This window comes from Aulostomus chinensis, chromosome 8 (assembly GCF_037954235.1).
Source record: "Aulostomus chinensis isolate RoL2024-O1b breed Wild chromosome 8, RoL_Achi_v1.0, whole genome shotgun sequence".
Taxonomy (NCBI): domain Eukaryota; kingdom Metazoa; phylum Chordata; class Actinopteri; order Syngnathiformes; family Aulostomidae; genus Aulostomus; species Aulostomus chinensis.
In genome coordinates, this window is record NC_141327.1 from 5,945,401 (window position 1) to 5,960,732 (window position 15,332).

At 40.6% G+C, this 15,332-nt stretch overlaps 1 protein-coding gene across 3 annotated transcripts in view; it reads right to left on the bottom strand.

Moving 5' to 3' along the window:
- Positions 1-15,332, bottom strand: part of rptor (regulatory associated protein of MTOR, complex 1) — a 197,484-nt gene that overhangs the window by 141,031 nt on the left and 41,121 nt on the right. The gene's annotated exons all lie outside the window — the stretch shown is intronic.

Genomic DNA, 15,332 nt, shown 5'->3' on the forward strand with positions numbered 1-15,332 from the left:
CATTTACTTCATTTTTTCTTTATTCTTATTAATTTCTACATTGTAGATACTGAAGACATCAAACATTTGAAGCAAGATATATGGAATTATGTTGCAAAAAAAAAAGCTAAATAACTCTATATACGTTTTATATTTTAGATTCCTCAAAGTAGCCACCCTTTGCTTTGTTGACAGCTCTGCAAACCCTTTGGCTTTCTCTCAATAAGCTTCACAATGTCATCACCTGAAATGGTTTTCACCTCTCAGGTTTGCCTTGTCAGGGTTCATTTGTGGAATTTCTTGCCTTCTTAATGGGGTTGGGACCATCAGTTGTGTTGTGCAGAAGTCAGGTTGGTACACAGCTGACAGCCATATTTGACAACTGCTAGAACTGATATTATGGCAAGAACCAATCAGATAAGTAAAGACAAATGACAGTCCATCATTACTTTAAGAACTGAAGGTCAGTCAGTCTGAAAAAGTGCAAAAACCATTAAGCGCAACGTCAAAACTGGCTCATGTGAGGACAGCCCCAGGAAAGAAAGACAAAGAGTCTCCTCGGCTGCTAAGTATAAGTTTTTCCGAGTCACAAGCCTCAGAAATCTCAAGTTAACAGCACCTAAGATTAGAGCTCAGATAAATGCCACTCAGAGTTCTAGTCGCAGACACAGTTCTACATCAACTGTTAAGAGGAGATCTTTGGTTCTACCTGCCGTGTCTTTGTGTGATGCAGAAAAGGTGAACGGATGGTCTCTACATGTGTGGTTCCCAGAAGGAAGCATGGAGGAGGAGGTGTGATGGTGTGGGGGGGCTTTACTGGTGACAATATTGGGGATTCGTTTAAAATTGAAAGCACACTGAACCAGCATGGATACCACAACATACTGCAGCAACATCCCATCCCATACAGTTTGCATTTAGTTGGACCGTCATTTATTTTTCAACAGGACAGTGACCCCAAACACACTGAATCATGATGGCTTGTGATGGGATGGACGGCAGAGTGAAGACAAAGGGGCCAACAAGTGCTCAGCATCTCTTGGAACTCCTTCAAGACTGTTGGAAAACCATTTCAGGTGGTGACCTCATGAAGTTCATCGAGGGAATGCCAAGAGTGTGCAAAGCAGTAGTCCAAAAAAAAAAAAAAGGGTGGCTATTTTGAAGAATCTAAAATTTAAAACGTGTTGAGTTATTTCACATTTTTTTGTTTACTACATAATTCCATATGTGTTCATTCATAGTTTTGATGCCTTCAGTGAGAATCTACAAAGTAAATAGTCGTGAAAATAAAGACAAAACATTAAATGAGAAGGTGTGTCCAAACTTTTGTCTGGTAATGTATTATCCTGGTTCATATGTATGTTTCCTAGTTTTTCCTTTCTCACTTCATTCATCCTGGACAAAGCTCTAAAGATGACTGCCATCACTGTAGCAACAGGGCATGCTGACAGCCACAGCTGGCTTTGCCTATGGGTAGCACACTGCTATGACTCATCCTTCTGGAGAGCAGTCCGTCTCTACACCAAGTGTTTCAGAAAGATTAATTCATGATGTGTCAGATATTTTTTCATAGATTTGATTCAAACCACAAAGGGGACAAGAGGAAGAAGTAGTTATATTCATCATTAAACTCCAGTTCTAGTATTTTCTGATCAGGCATCTCAGCAGATATTTTCTTATTATTAATACTATTACAGCGATAAAGTAGGGATTAGATCACAACTGAATAAATTATTGAAATCTTTACAAGACATTAATAATCCTCTCTCAGCAGTGCTAGTTGTGCCTAATGATACATTCGCTAATTTGTACCAACACTAGAAGAACCCAACACAGCTACTGTCAAATGTTAACTAGCAAGCAGCAATCTTGGAAGCTGAGCAATCATCTGGCCCCTGACGTCCCCCCATGTTCTGAGCCAGCGCTGCACTCGTACAAGATAAATTTGAAAACAAGCAGAAAAGAGAGGCCACTCAAGTATTCTCTCTCTCTCTCTCTCTCTCTCTCTCTCTCTCTCTCTCTCTCTCTCTCTCTCACCTCACTGTCAGATTCATGGAGCTCTAAAAGGCTGCATGAGATCAAAACTCTCAATATCGGGGTGTGTGTGTGTGTGTGTGTGTGTGTGTGTGTGTGTATGATAGCGTAGGGGCAAAGAGGCCACAAAAGCACCAGTCCAATTAAAAGCTATGCTCCAAGCAGCTCTCAGAAGTGGCGTGTGTTTGTGTGTGTGAGTGTAAAATTTGGTCAGGTTATACAGGCTGCTGCTGTCTGCAGCAAAAGTTGAACAATCCATCTAGAACACCATGCATTTGACTGGTGACACATGTTCTACCTTTTCAACTGAAATTTAATCTGACCTCGAGATAGAAGAGCTGACTTTCCACAATTTAGTGTGTATCCCTGTTTCAAGTTCATGATTTTTTGTTCATCACTCCAAAATTACCACATATAGGAATAAGTTATAAGGCCTAATAATCAACATTTACATTATCTTATTTAAAGCAGAAATACGATTTGATATTCACTAGCCACTGTTCAACTTTTCCTCAAGAGTGGAGTTGATGAGCCATCTATTTGTGTGCAACAGATACATGACTTTTGTTTCCATGTGCAACCAAAACATGGTTATGGTCCACATATGGACTGAACCTTGGGTTGAATGGTTTGTTTTTTAAAGTATGCTACAGTGACTGTACTTTCAGCTCTGCATGCTGCAATGACTGAAGAGTAAAAGCCAGACAAAATCAGTTGCTGTCGACAAAATCAGCATCATATTCCAAAAGTGGGCCCAAATCAATTTGAATAAAAAAGAGTTCCCACTTGAGATTGTGCAAATGTACTGCTTTATTTGTTTTGCATTTATATATTTGGGAGGTAATTCATTTATTTTGTAGGGAAAAAAGCTTGAAGGAAAGATGTTACTTAGCATTGAATTGCCATTCATCCATCCATCAATCTTCTTCTGCTTATCCAGGGTCCAGCGAAACCCAGACTTCCCTCGCCCTGGCTAATTTGTCCAACTCCCCACGGGTGATCCCGAGGCATTCCCAGGCCGTTCAGACACATAGTTTATCCAATGTGTCCTGGGTCTTCCCTGAGGCCTCCTACCATTTGGATGTGCCCTGAACACCTCCCCAGGGATGTGTCTGGGAGGCATCCTGACCAGATGCCCGAGCCAGCTCATCTGACTCCTATTGATGTGGAGGAGCAGCATCTTTACTCGGAGCTCCTCCTGGATGCCAAAACTTGTCACCCTGGCCATCTCTGGAAGAAGCTCATTTCGAACGCTTGTACTCACGACCTTGTCCTTTCAGTCACAGCCCAAAGTTCATAACCATGGGTGAGGGTAGGAATGTAGATCAACCTGTAAGTTGAGAACTTTGCCTTTCAACTCAGCTCCCTCTTCACCATGATGGACCGAAGCAGAGTCTGCATCACTGTAGACGTCACACCAATCCGCCTGTTGATCTCGTGATCATTCTTTCTCTCACCCAACCCCAAGGTACTTGAACTACTCCACCTGGGACAGGGTCTCATCTCCAACCTGAAGATGGCAATCTACCCTTTTAAGGGCGAGAACCATGGACTCCGGCTTGGAGGTGCTGATTCTCATGCCAGTCACTTCACACTTGGCTGCGCCAAAGCTGTACACTGCTTGGCCTTCCAGTACCTGCCTCCGGACTCCTTCTTCAGCTTGCCGGCATCCCTCACCGCTGGTGTCCACCAATGGGTTCTGGGATTAACGCCACGACAGGCACTAACGACCTTGCAGCCACAGCTCCAATCGGCCACCTGGACAATGGAGGCACTCAGACTCATTGTCCACTGCCTCCCTTGGAACATGGTCAAACTCTCCCAGAGGTGGGAGTTGAAATTGCTTCTGAAGGGAGACTCTGCCAGATGTTTCCAGCAGACTGTCACAATGCATTTGGGCCTGTTAGGCCTGGCTGACATCCTCCCCCACCATCGGAGCCAACTCACAACTAGGTGGTGATCGGTTGACAGCTCCACCCCTCTCTTCACCTGAGTGTCCAAGACATCTCTTGGAATATCTGGCACACCCCTGGACTGGTTAATTTCCTACCTCTCTGGCCACACTCAGTTCATCCAGCTAAGGACATTCAATTCCCATCTTTCTCCCCCTCCTCTGGTATTCCTCAAGGCTCTGTCATTGGTCCCATCCTACTCATCATCCATCTCCTTCCTCTTGGTCATACAAAATACCAAACCAAAATACAATATCCATTTCCATTGTTACGCAGACGACACACAGCTCTACCTCTCCTCTAAACCCAATTCCACCCTCCCACCCCCCTCCCTCTGTGTCTGTTTACAAGATAACAAATCCAGGTTCTCCTCGAAATTTCTCAAACTCAACAGTGATAAAACTGAGGTCCTCCTCATTATTTCTAAAGCCTCTATCACTAACACTCCCAGTTTCCCCCTCCCCTTAGGTTAAGAGCTTGGATGTTGTTCTTGACAGCTCTCTGTCATTCCAGACCCACATTAATAATGTTACCCTGTTGACCAATTTCCATCTTCGCAATATCAACCGTCTCATATTGTCCAGAACTCCATCCATCAATCACATCACTCCTGTTCTCCAACAACTCCACTGGCTTCCTGTCAAATTTCACATACTTTAAAATTCTGCTCCACACTTTCAAAGGCCAACCACAGCCTCCATGAGCCTCACTTTGCCCTCTGCCCATCTGTCCACCATGAGATCCAGAGCCGTCAGCCGCTCTGCCCCCCGCATCTTGAATTCCCTTCTGCCCCGACATCAGGACCATTAATTCATTACCCATCCTCAAATCCCGTCTAAAAACCCACCTTTTCAAGCTTGCCTACTCACTGTTATTTGTCATCTACCACTTCTGATTTCTGATTTTATTGCATTTTTACTGTAGAGTCCTTTTGACCATTGTTTATGTGTATTTTGAGGTGACGGGTGCACTGAAAGGTGCCTTAAATAAAAATGTGTGTTATTATTATCATTATTATATGACCACAAGTCTGACAACAACAGCAAAAAGTCGATTATCAAACTATGGCCAAGGGTGTCCTGGTGCCTAGGGCACATGTGGACAACTTCATGCCTGAACATGGTATTTGTTATTGGACTTCTGTGACGAGCACAGAAGTCCAATATCAAAGCAAGCACTGAAATGACATTTACCAAATACAACTGTATTACATTATGCAACAAAAAGGTCAGAAGTCTGGCCATATTCATATTGAGTATGACCCATAAATCCCATTACTATTTCAAAATAAATGTGTAATACATTTGTAGATCCCAAGCTGAGGTTGTAAATCAGAGTTAACATGGCTAACATTAGATTTCCTCTAAACTCATTTGTCCTGAAGTGCTGGTGGAATCATTCGAAGTCAGAGTCATTTGTGGTGCGACAGATGCATTCGAGAAGCCATTCTTCTCTAGAGCCGCCAGCTGCCTGTTCCAGCACTCGGCTCTAATCAAGCACTGCCCTCATTTCCAGCCACCTGCAGGGAGAGTCGCACCAGTTGGTGATTGAGGAGCAATTGGAGTGGGCAGGAGGGTTGCAAGCCATTAGCTCAGAGACAGAGCAGAGCACTGCGACTGAATTTGACTTGGTGTGATGTGTATCGGTGTACTTCCAATCCAAAAATCTACTGAAAGTTAAATTTCGGGTTGAAAATAGATGCTGTCTTGATTTCAAAGGGGTCACACAAGGGTCTCTATCTTTTATACATAATAAAGTCATACACAGTGGAGTACATTATTAAAGTGTCAATACTTGGAAGTCCTGGGGTTTTTCATGGCTTGGAGCTTGAAAATCTAATGATGATGGATGTGTGCTTAAAGAAATTTGCCAGATAATACTTAAAAAGCCATATATTCAGTCTGGTTTTAGTGGCGAGTTTTACAATTTAATAATTGTATTATATATATAATCTTTCTTACTTTTGGTAAAATTATCTTTTACTTCATTGCCATTTTATTTATTTTATGATAATGAACACTGAGTTTAACAGTTATTTATTCACACTGTATTTAATTTTATTTTCTCATTTGAACTTCATTTATATTTTCTGCATTTATATTCTAACCATGTTTCTATTGTTGTCTTGGTTGAATGTAATTTTTTTAGATTTTCAGTGTACATTAGTCAACAAGTTTCAAATTTCATTTTCAAGGTTTATTTGCTTTTACACTTGTAAAACACTTTCAATGCATCTGTTTGAAATGTGCAAGATAGATAAAACTTAATTGACTGGTGTATGTGATTCAATCATGGTGTTTATCAGAAGTCAATCAGATGAACGTCTACAAAAGAAGTGATGATGTCACAAGTTGAACCTGGACTTATTACATTTCTTTAGGAAAATTTGTCAGTCCAATTAATGTCAACGTGGTAATTTTTCAAATAAAAAAATGTAGTCTTTACCTCATATGTATTTGGATGACTGACTGCTGATTTGGAGAAACTGAGTTTGCCTTAAGTATTTAAAATATAATTGAAATTGTATCTAGAATTTTTAAAAATCTAAGTAAAATTGTGTTTAATTCATAACTAAATCCATTAGCATTATACTGTATATTTTTAAATATGTCTACTTTGTAATTATATATTATATTTGTATATAAGGTTTTTTTTAGATAACAAATCAAGAAACATGCAGACATCATTTGCTGCTCTGAAATACATTTTTCATTGATAAATCAAAAATAAAACCAGTTGTAAATGTTGGGGAAAATAAGGCAATGCCAGTGAAAGTCTATGTGGAGACAGATTTGGGTTTTAGGGTTTATTTAACTAAGTGGAGCAGCTGGCAAATGGGTTGGAGGGGAATGACACAAAAACACACATATACAGAGGCATGCTCAGATGGGATGTAATCAATCCACTTCGCTTCAGAAATAGCTAGAAATTCTGTACACAGCCCCAAGCATCAATTGAACAACACACACACACACACACACATGCACGCACGCGCGCGCACACACGCGCACACACACACACACACACACACACACACACGTTATTTGAGGCACACAGATGATGTGTGTCAGCTATGTCCTGCAATACATGAGTTTTCTCCATCCCAGGAGCAATGTGAAGCAGGGTAGGGTTCTTCTGACTGTCCCATGTGGAAAATGGTTTCTTTTAATAACACAGCAACAGTGCCAAGGGGGCTCTAAAGACACAATTAGAACTGGATCAATGGATCTGTGTTGGTACCTGAAGCTGGAGTTACTATTTTCTTGATCAAATGTGTGTTGTGTTTGTTAATGTCTGCATGTATGGTTCACTGTCTCCTCATTAACGCTTCCAGTCAGTGTTAATGGCTCAGCTTGTATCATGACCTGACAAGAAAGAGCTGTACAGAAGCCAATTAGCTGGATTTTATTACTTTTTGTATTTATTTGCCTCAATTCAACCCAGACAAGCATTACAAATTGAAATTTCAAGTTCAAATAGAGGAAAACGGTGAGTTAATCTCACTCACAGACTTCAGTTAGCATGTGCATTAGATGATCCAGCCCCCAGTAGACACCCACAAGTACCCACGCTCACACCTGGCATTCATGCGTCTTTTGATACGTCTCCAGTGACCACATGTGATCAGAATTTCACTTCCTGCTTTGTATGGAAATAACACCTACACCATTTCTTTTGTTTTCCGTCCTACTCAAACAAACTGAAGGGAGAAAAAGTGAAAACAACACAGACTGGGCTGTGTACCAAGCAAACCATATTACTTCACAAATGATAAGATGAACTTCTAACGTGGCCTAGGTCAAATTTTTAAATGACAAAAAAGTCAATGGACATGCAAAATAGCATATATTTCAATATTCTAATTTATGAGTGTTTGTTCGCACCATCGTTAGAATGGTGGACATAACAAAATTCAGATTCTTTTTTCCTACAGAACTGAATATACAGCAGATACTGGAGATAAAATTATTGGACTATGAGGAAAACAGGCAGAACAATGGCAGCAAGTTATGCAACAGATTGAGTGCAGCAAATGTGTGACATGAGTATTATGTTGGCAGTAACATTAACCTTGAGCACAGAAGTACAGTAAAACAATGTTCGGCAGAAGCAGCATTATGTACTACTAACTGGAGTGCTGAACAAACAGCCTCTTGCAGCAACACTCTTTATTGACAAGTATTGCTTCTGCAGCCCCTGCGACCCTTAACAGATAAGAGGCATAGAAAATGGATGAATGGATGGAAAGAGGTTTTTATTTGCGATTGAATACTCCTCAGAATAAAGTTTTTGTGTATTAGCAGCAACATCAAATTAATTTGGACTATCAAATGTGACTAAAATGAAATGAATCTTTGATGATATAAACTTTATAAAGACCAAAAGCCAAAATTATATAAATATAATGAATACAAATTGATATCACTGTAATTGACCAGGAACATAGTGTTTTTATAATGATAACTTTACATTAATTATTGGAATAATATTACATAAAATTAGGGTTGCAAGTTTCATCACAATGTATTATATTCTTTAAAAATGTAATCACAGTGTCTGTCAAGAAATGATTTTAATTCTAAGGCCCATGATGCATGATATACAATCAATTATTGAATCAACTGTCTTTGTTCCCCATTGTGCTATTTCATGGTGTTTACTTCAATGCTGTAGTTACTACATCGATGCAAAGAAGCAGAACACACACACTAGTTACATCCAACCCAGCCGTTCTGCAGAGGCTCGTGAAATGTAATTGGTTAAGGTGTGTAGTGAAGCCCTCATCAAGGCCACAATGACTACTTATTATGTGGTGGAAAATTGCTTTAACTGTATGCCTGTTAATAATTTGTGTGTGTGTGTGTGTGTGTGTGTCTGTGTGTGTGTTTGCATGAAAGAGAAATGGAAACGTGGATGTCAGGTGAGCCCTCGTAGCTCTGATTAATGATCTCACTGTGTTTGTTGTGTGTGTAGTCGCAACTCTGGGCTTCAGGGCATTAAAGCCCGTTGAGCATGCATGGAAATGACCTTCTCCTGTAAGCGTGTTTATGTGCACATATATGTTCCTCAATGTATACACCAAACACCTTCACTCACCACCCACTATTATTCCCTCTAACAGGACGGAAAAATGAACATGTTAGTACATTTACTATTCTTCAGCCTCATTCCTGGAAAACTGTGAGGAGCTTTTTATCGCTAAAAATAGCCTTCACATCATCAAACCTAATAGGCTTTTCTGGACGCAGTTCTGGTGTTTTAGCAATGAGTAAGAGAACATCTCTCTCCATCGAGAGGACTAATGTGTGCACAAGGGGCTCAAATCATTTTCAATTCAACGTAATGACACTGAGCAAGAGGCTCAAAATGTCTTTATTGGATTGGTGCTGTGTTATGTCAGGAAGACAAGTTAGCTTAAAAGCATCCACAGGAAATTTCAGAGATCACTCAGGATGGCTCTGTTTCATATATTCCCAGTTGTTATGTTGTGCTAATGAGAAATCTTGAAGGAAAATGCATGGTGTATTCAATAGCAATCTTGCTGACAAGAAGCTGTATGACTATATTAGTGAGAGAAAGAGAACATCAATAAGACCAAAGGCACTGCATATAACAAAACCAATATTATGTAATGTATATTGCTGCAGTTATTATACACGATTCACAACAACAAATGTGAAAACCTTCATGTTCATCACAAAAACGCATGAATAATGACAGAAACCAAGTGTTTGGTGAAATAGAACTCATGAGAAGTGAAAGTGTTCATGCAAATTAAACAGAGGCTATAACTGACAGTGGTCTGCAAAAGTATTCATGCCCCTTGAACTTTTCCGCATTGTCACGTTACGACTGCAAACATAAATACATTTCATTTGAATTTTGTGTGAAAGACCAACACAAAGTGGCACATAATTGGGAAGTACAAAGAAAATTATACATGATTTAAAAAAAATTTTACAAATAAAAAAACTGAAAAGTGGGGTGTGCAAAAGTATTCAATCCCCTTTTCTCTGAGTGCAACCACTTGCATTCAGAAGTTGCCCAATGAGTGCTAAATGATGGAATGTTGACCAAATGACTAAATAGAGTCCGCCTGTGTGTAATCTAATCTCAGTACTAAAGACAGCCATTCCATGACGGCCTCAGAGGTTTCTAAAGAGAATATTGGGGAACAAGCAGCATCAAGAAGTCCAAGAAACACACCACACAGGTCAGGGATGAAGTTGTGGGGAAATCTAAAGCAAAGTTGACCTATAACAAGATTTCCCAAGCTTTGAACGTCTCACAGAGCACTGTTCAATCCACCATCCAGAAATGGAAAGAGAATAGCACAACTGCAAACCTACCAAGAAACGGCCATCCACCTAAATTTACAGGCTGAACAAGGAGAGCACTGATCAGAGATGCAGCCAAGAGGCATATGGTGACTCAACAAACTGCAGAGATCCACAGCTCAGGTGGGAGAATCTGTGCAGTGCACAAATCTGGCCTATATGGAAGAGTGGCAAGAAGAAAGCATTGTTAAAAGAAAACCATAAGAAGTCCCGTTTGCAGTTTGCTAGAAGCCATGTGGGGGACACAGCAAACATGTGGAGGAAGGTGCTCTGGTCAGTTGAGACCAAAGAAAATGGATGGATGGATGGATGGATGAATGGATGGATGGATGGATAGATGGATATTCAAGTGTTGGAAACGGCCCAGTCAAAGTCCAGACCTAAATGCAATTGAGAATCTGAGGCAAGATCAAAAAAACTGCGGTTCACAAATTCTCCATCTAATCTGAATGAGTTTGAGCTGTTTTGCAAAGAAGAATGGGTAAAAATTTGAGTCTCTAGATGTGCAAAGCTGATAGAGACATACCCCAAAAGACTTGCAGCTGTAATTAAAGTAAAAGGCAGTTGGTCTTTCACGTGAAATTCCAGTAAAAAACATATGTTTGTGGTTGTAATGTTAGGGTTAGTGGCAAAGTTGAAGGGGTATGAATACTTTTGCAAGCCACTCTATTTTTGGTATGTGACTGGGACTACAGTGTTGGTATGAAACAATATATCTACTAATAAGTGTGGGAAAGGAGCAATATGAACAAAATGGGAAAGTTACGACCACTGATGTGCGAGAAGCCCAGTCAAAGTCATAAATCCGCATCCCACCGGTAAAGTGGGAGGCTTTAGAGAGCTCTGAGATGTACAGTATGGTAGGTTTAACATCTCTAGACACGGCAGTGCTGCTCCAAGCCCAGTGTTCACACGTTTGCACAGGGGATTTTCATGTCAAACACCACTGCACAGTTAAACACAAACTGTGGCTAGTTTTTGCGTTCCTAATGTAATGTTAATCTTCTGCCTCTCTAGCCTCCCACCCAATAATGTAACTGACAGAAACCAGTGGAAATACTTAATTGTTTATGTTAAGAGGTTTGCCATGTTGTGTGTGTGTGTGTGTGTGTGTGTGTGTGTGTGTGTGTGTGTGTGCGTGTGTTGTAGAAACCGCAGTAACACTCTCAGCTTGACATTTTAGATCACACAATTGCTAACTGAAATGCAATTAACCTTTACTGCAATGTAAATCAGACATATGTTACAACAAGAGAATTTCTCTTTGTGGCATTGTTGTCTGTTGCCTTTATGTGACCACTCTTTCATGGGAAAGTGAAAGTCAGGCTCAGGCTCAGCCCCCCCCCCCCCCCCCCCCCCCCCCCTACCATTCATTGTGCTAAGCTAACTAGTGGTGGGCCGTTCTATGACTGTCTCTGCTCTCCAATGCAGCAGTCTGGCTCCAGTATGATGACATCAGGCAAATTCATATAAATCTGGATCACTTTTAGTGAACTCTGATATAGAAATGAAAGCTATTGACCAATAGCACAACATCTTGCTGACCATTGAGGAAACAGACAGCCAAAGCATATCAACCAGAGCTAACACAGCCTGTTAGCCAGGGTAGCTAATCCTCTTGTGCTGGATTACAAACTTCTCAACAGAAAAGGCCTGATTTCTACATAGATATGAAAGAAGAGGCAACAGTACAAGTTCTTCAATTGAGCAAAGCATCTTTTCAGCATTATGTTCCAATTTTTACTCCAGTTAACAATTGACTCATATATTTCTGTCAATTTCAGACGATAAATTTTAATGTTTTGTTTTTGAGCTTTGTGTTGTGCAGATATTTCACACGAAAATTGATGCTAGTCTGAGAAAAATACAAATTATTCAGAATTCAAAGTGACCTCAAGTCAAACACAATGTTAATGGTATTTTCTGGCCTTTTGAATCAATCATTGTCATTTAGCATGCTTTGGAACGGCCGCACAAATTCTTCATCTTCTCCATCACCCTCCTTTGTCTTCCCTTCCTGGTTAAATGGATCACTTCATCCTAGCACACGAGAGGGATCAGCTTTCTCGTTCTGAATGTCAGAAGCAGAAGACGATGAGTAATTCTTTGAGTCCGTCCAGCCTCCCTCCACTGCTTTACTTCAACTTACTTTGACCCATCTTCTCAACTTCCTCTTCCTCTAACACCATTTTGACCACAATAATTCACTTGAAACACATGTCTGGTCAAGTATGTATAAGACCTTGATGCACTGATGTATGGCAGGCTCTGCACAGATTCACTTAGAGAAAACATAGAGAAAAACTGTTGAAGGCTGAGCTCCCTCAACCAAAGGTTTTCCTATTCATAACTCCACCAAGGAGGTAATGCATGAGCATTTTTATTAAAGCATGTTTGTTAGAAGCACTTCTTAAAAACTAATGCACAAATTTTGGATGAAATATGTGAATATCTTTCAGATAATCTGGATCAAACTATAGATCCTGAAAATCTTTTACAGTTATTGACAGTTGAGATGAAAATGTATCCAGGGATTTTGATGACACGGTGTTCAGATTCTGTTTCTCTAAAGCCTCCTTCGTGAAAAATAAAGTGTACAAATAAGTACAGGTACAGATAAAAGGAGAAAAAAAAATCCCAAGATATCTGAGGGAATAGCCATTGCATATCTCAATGTCCTGGAAATACAATTATCATACCACACTTTTATACATATTTTTTTAGTTTATGTGGATCATTTCTGATCTCACAGAAAAGATGTACATGTCTTGTGTCCAAACCTATATAATCTCTACACATTAAACATGCACACATCTGCCCTACATTGACATGTATGTATAGCCGTAGACTATGAACTACATTATTCAGTAGAGGGAATGTTGAAAATATGGATATTAAATTGTTTTCATATACCTTTTTCTTAATTATACATCAGTAATATATCACCCATTTATAATTATCAATTCAATTATTTAAATGTCATTTCTATTTTTGGGGGCATGTAAAAATGTTTTGAGTTGCAGGACTGAGACAGAATTTGTAACTAATACCAATAACACAATGCTATAATGCAGAGTCCACAATATCTCTCTTCTCTGTAGAGTGGCTGTCTGGTTCCTTCCTCACTTCCCCTGGTGACCATGTCCAAGATTCTGAGCCCCTAATTGCTTCTGATGGCCCTGCATCAGACTGGTGACCCATCCAGGGTGAACCCCACCTCTCGCCCAATGTCAGCTGGGATAGGCTCCAGCGCCCCCCCCCCCTTCCCCCACTACCCTTAACGGATAAGCGATACAGAAAATGGAAGGATGGATGGATCTTTCTTCTCTGTAACGGAGATCTCCAACAACCCTATTATGATCTATTTTTGGCTACCCGCTGCAACGACTACACTGACTGATAGACAATGGTAGTCCCACTTTATTTTCTATTTCTACTTCTTAAAAGAGGTAACATTTTATTTTATCATAGATCTATTAACAGTGTATTGATCATTGCAGTTCCTCCCACCCTCTCTCTCAGTAATAACCGCATGCCCATCCATCAATCCATTTTCTACTGTTTGTCCTGTTCAGGGTTGCAGGGGTGTGGACCCTATCCCAGCAGCCTTTGGGCAAGAGGCGGGGTTCACCTTGGACAGGTCACCAGTCCATCGCAAGGCCAACACATATAGACAGACAACCATTCACACTCACATTCATACCTACGGTCAATTTAGAGTATCAATCAGCCTAGTCCCCAATTGCATGTCTTTGGACTGTGGGAGGAGTACCGGAGAGAACCCACGCAGGCACAGGTAGAACATGGAGACTCCACACAGAAAGACCCCGTGCTGGAGCCGGGGTTCGAACCCAGACCCTTCCTGCTGTGAGGCGACAGTGCTAACCACTGCAGCACCAAGCCACCCATAATCGCATGTCATTAATGACTATTAAAGCAGTCTGTTGTAATTGCCAAATTTGGCTACAATACTATGTTGCATGTGAAAGTTACCAGAAACGATTGGCTTTATTGGTTAAAATAAGCTGATTACTGAACGTAGGTCATCCACAGACAGTAGATTTATGGGTATTCTCAGAATATCAGTATTCGCTTTACCAAGGGGCAAAAGTCAGCTTTTCCCCGCTTCCTCCCAGCAGGGATGTTTAGACCGAGGGTCACCTCCCTGCATCTTATTGAACCAATGGGAAATAAAATGTCTCACTGTGGACCATTATCCTCGGGGAGACGATGAATCCCAGGAAGCACAGTGGACACTATTGCTCACCTAACCTTGACCTCTGACCTCCCCGAGAAGAGGAAAGGCCAAAATAGAATTTCCCCATGCGGATCAATACAGTATCAGATGACGACAAGGACACTGAGTCAGCCAACATAGCTTAAAGCACAGTCCTTCTAATTTCTTTGTAACATCTTTCTACAGCGGCAGCCACAAGGTAGCCATCGTCCCCTCAGTCAGCCACCAGAAAGGAAGCTTATAGCTGTATACCTGCATGTTTTAGAGGAATTTACAGTGAATATCTGATGCGAATAATGTAATATAAAGTCAAGATTGTGAGGGTATGGCTTCAGGGACCAAAAAATGATCCTGTGACCTGTGATTAAGAAGTAAAACATGATACATATTGAATTATAGAAGGATTTTCCTGAAAGACATCTGCAAAGGAGATTTCTGCCTGAAGATGGACTATTTATGCTGCTCTGATTGGAGTGACAAGGTCAGTCCACAGCTGAGAGAGAAGAGAAAGAAACCAGACCTGATGTCCAACTCCAGCCTAATTAGGAGTTTACTCATTTGCTAAATGTTCCAGATCAATCTCTTCACATGTAGCTAGTGTTCCACATGGAGGAATGCTTAATATAGAGACAAGCTTCTTGCACTGACAACCAAAGCCACCATCTGTCTTCATTAAACTGACCATGCTCATGGATTGGCAGTGATAAATGGTTTCATCTGTGCTTTTTTCCCCCCTATATCTACCTTTGTTATTTCCCTTCCTCTTTCATATTTGTGCCCATTATCCCATGG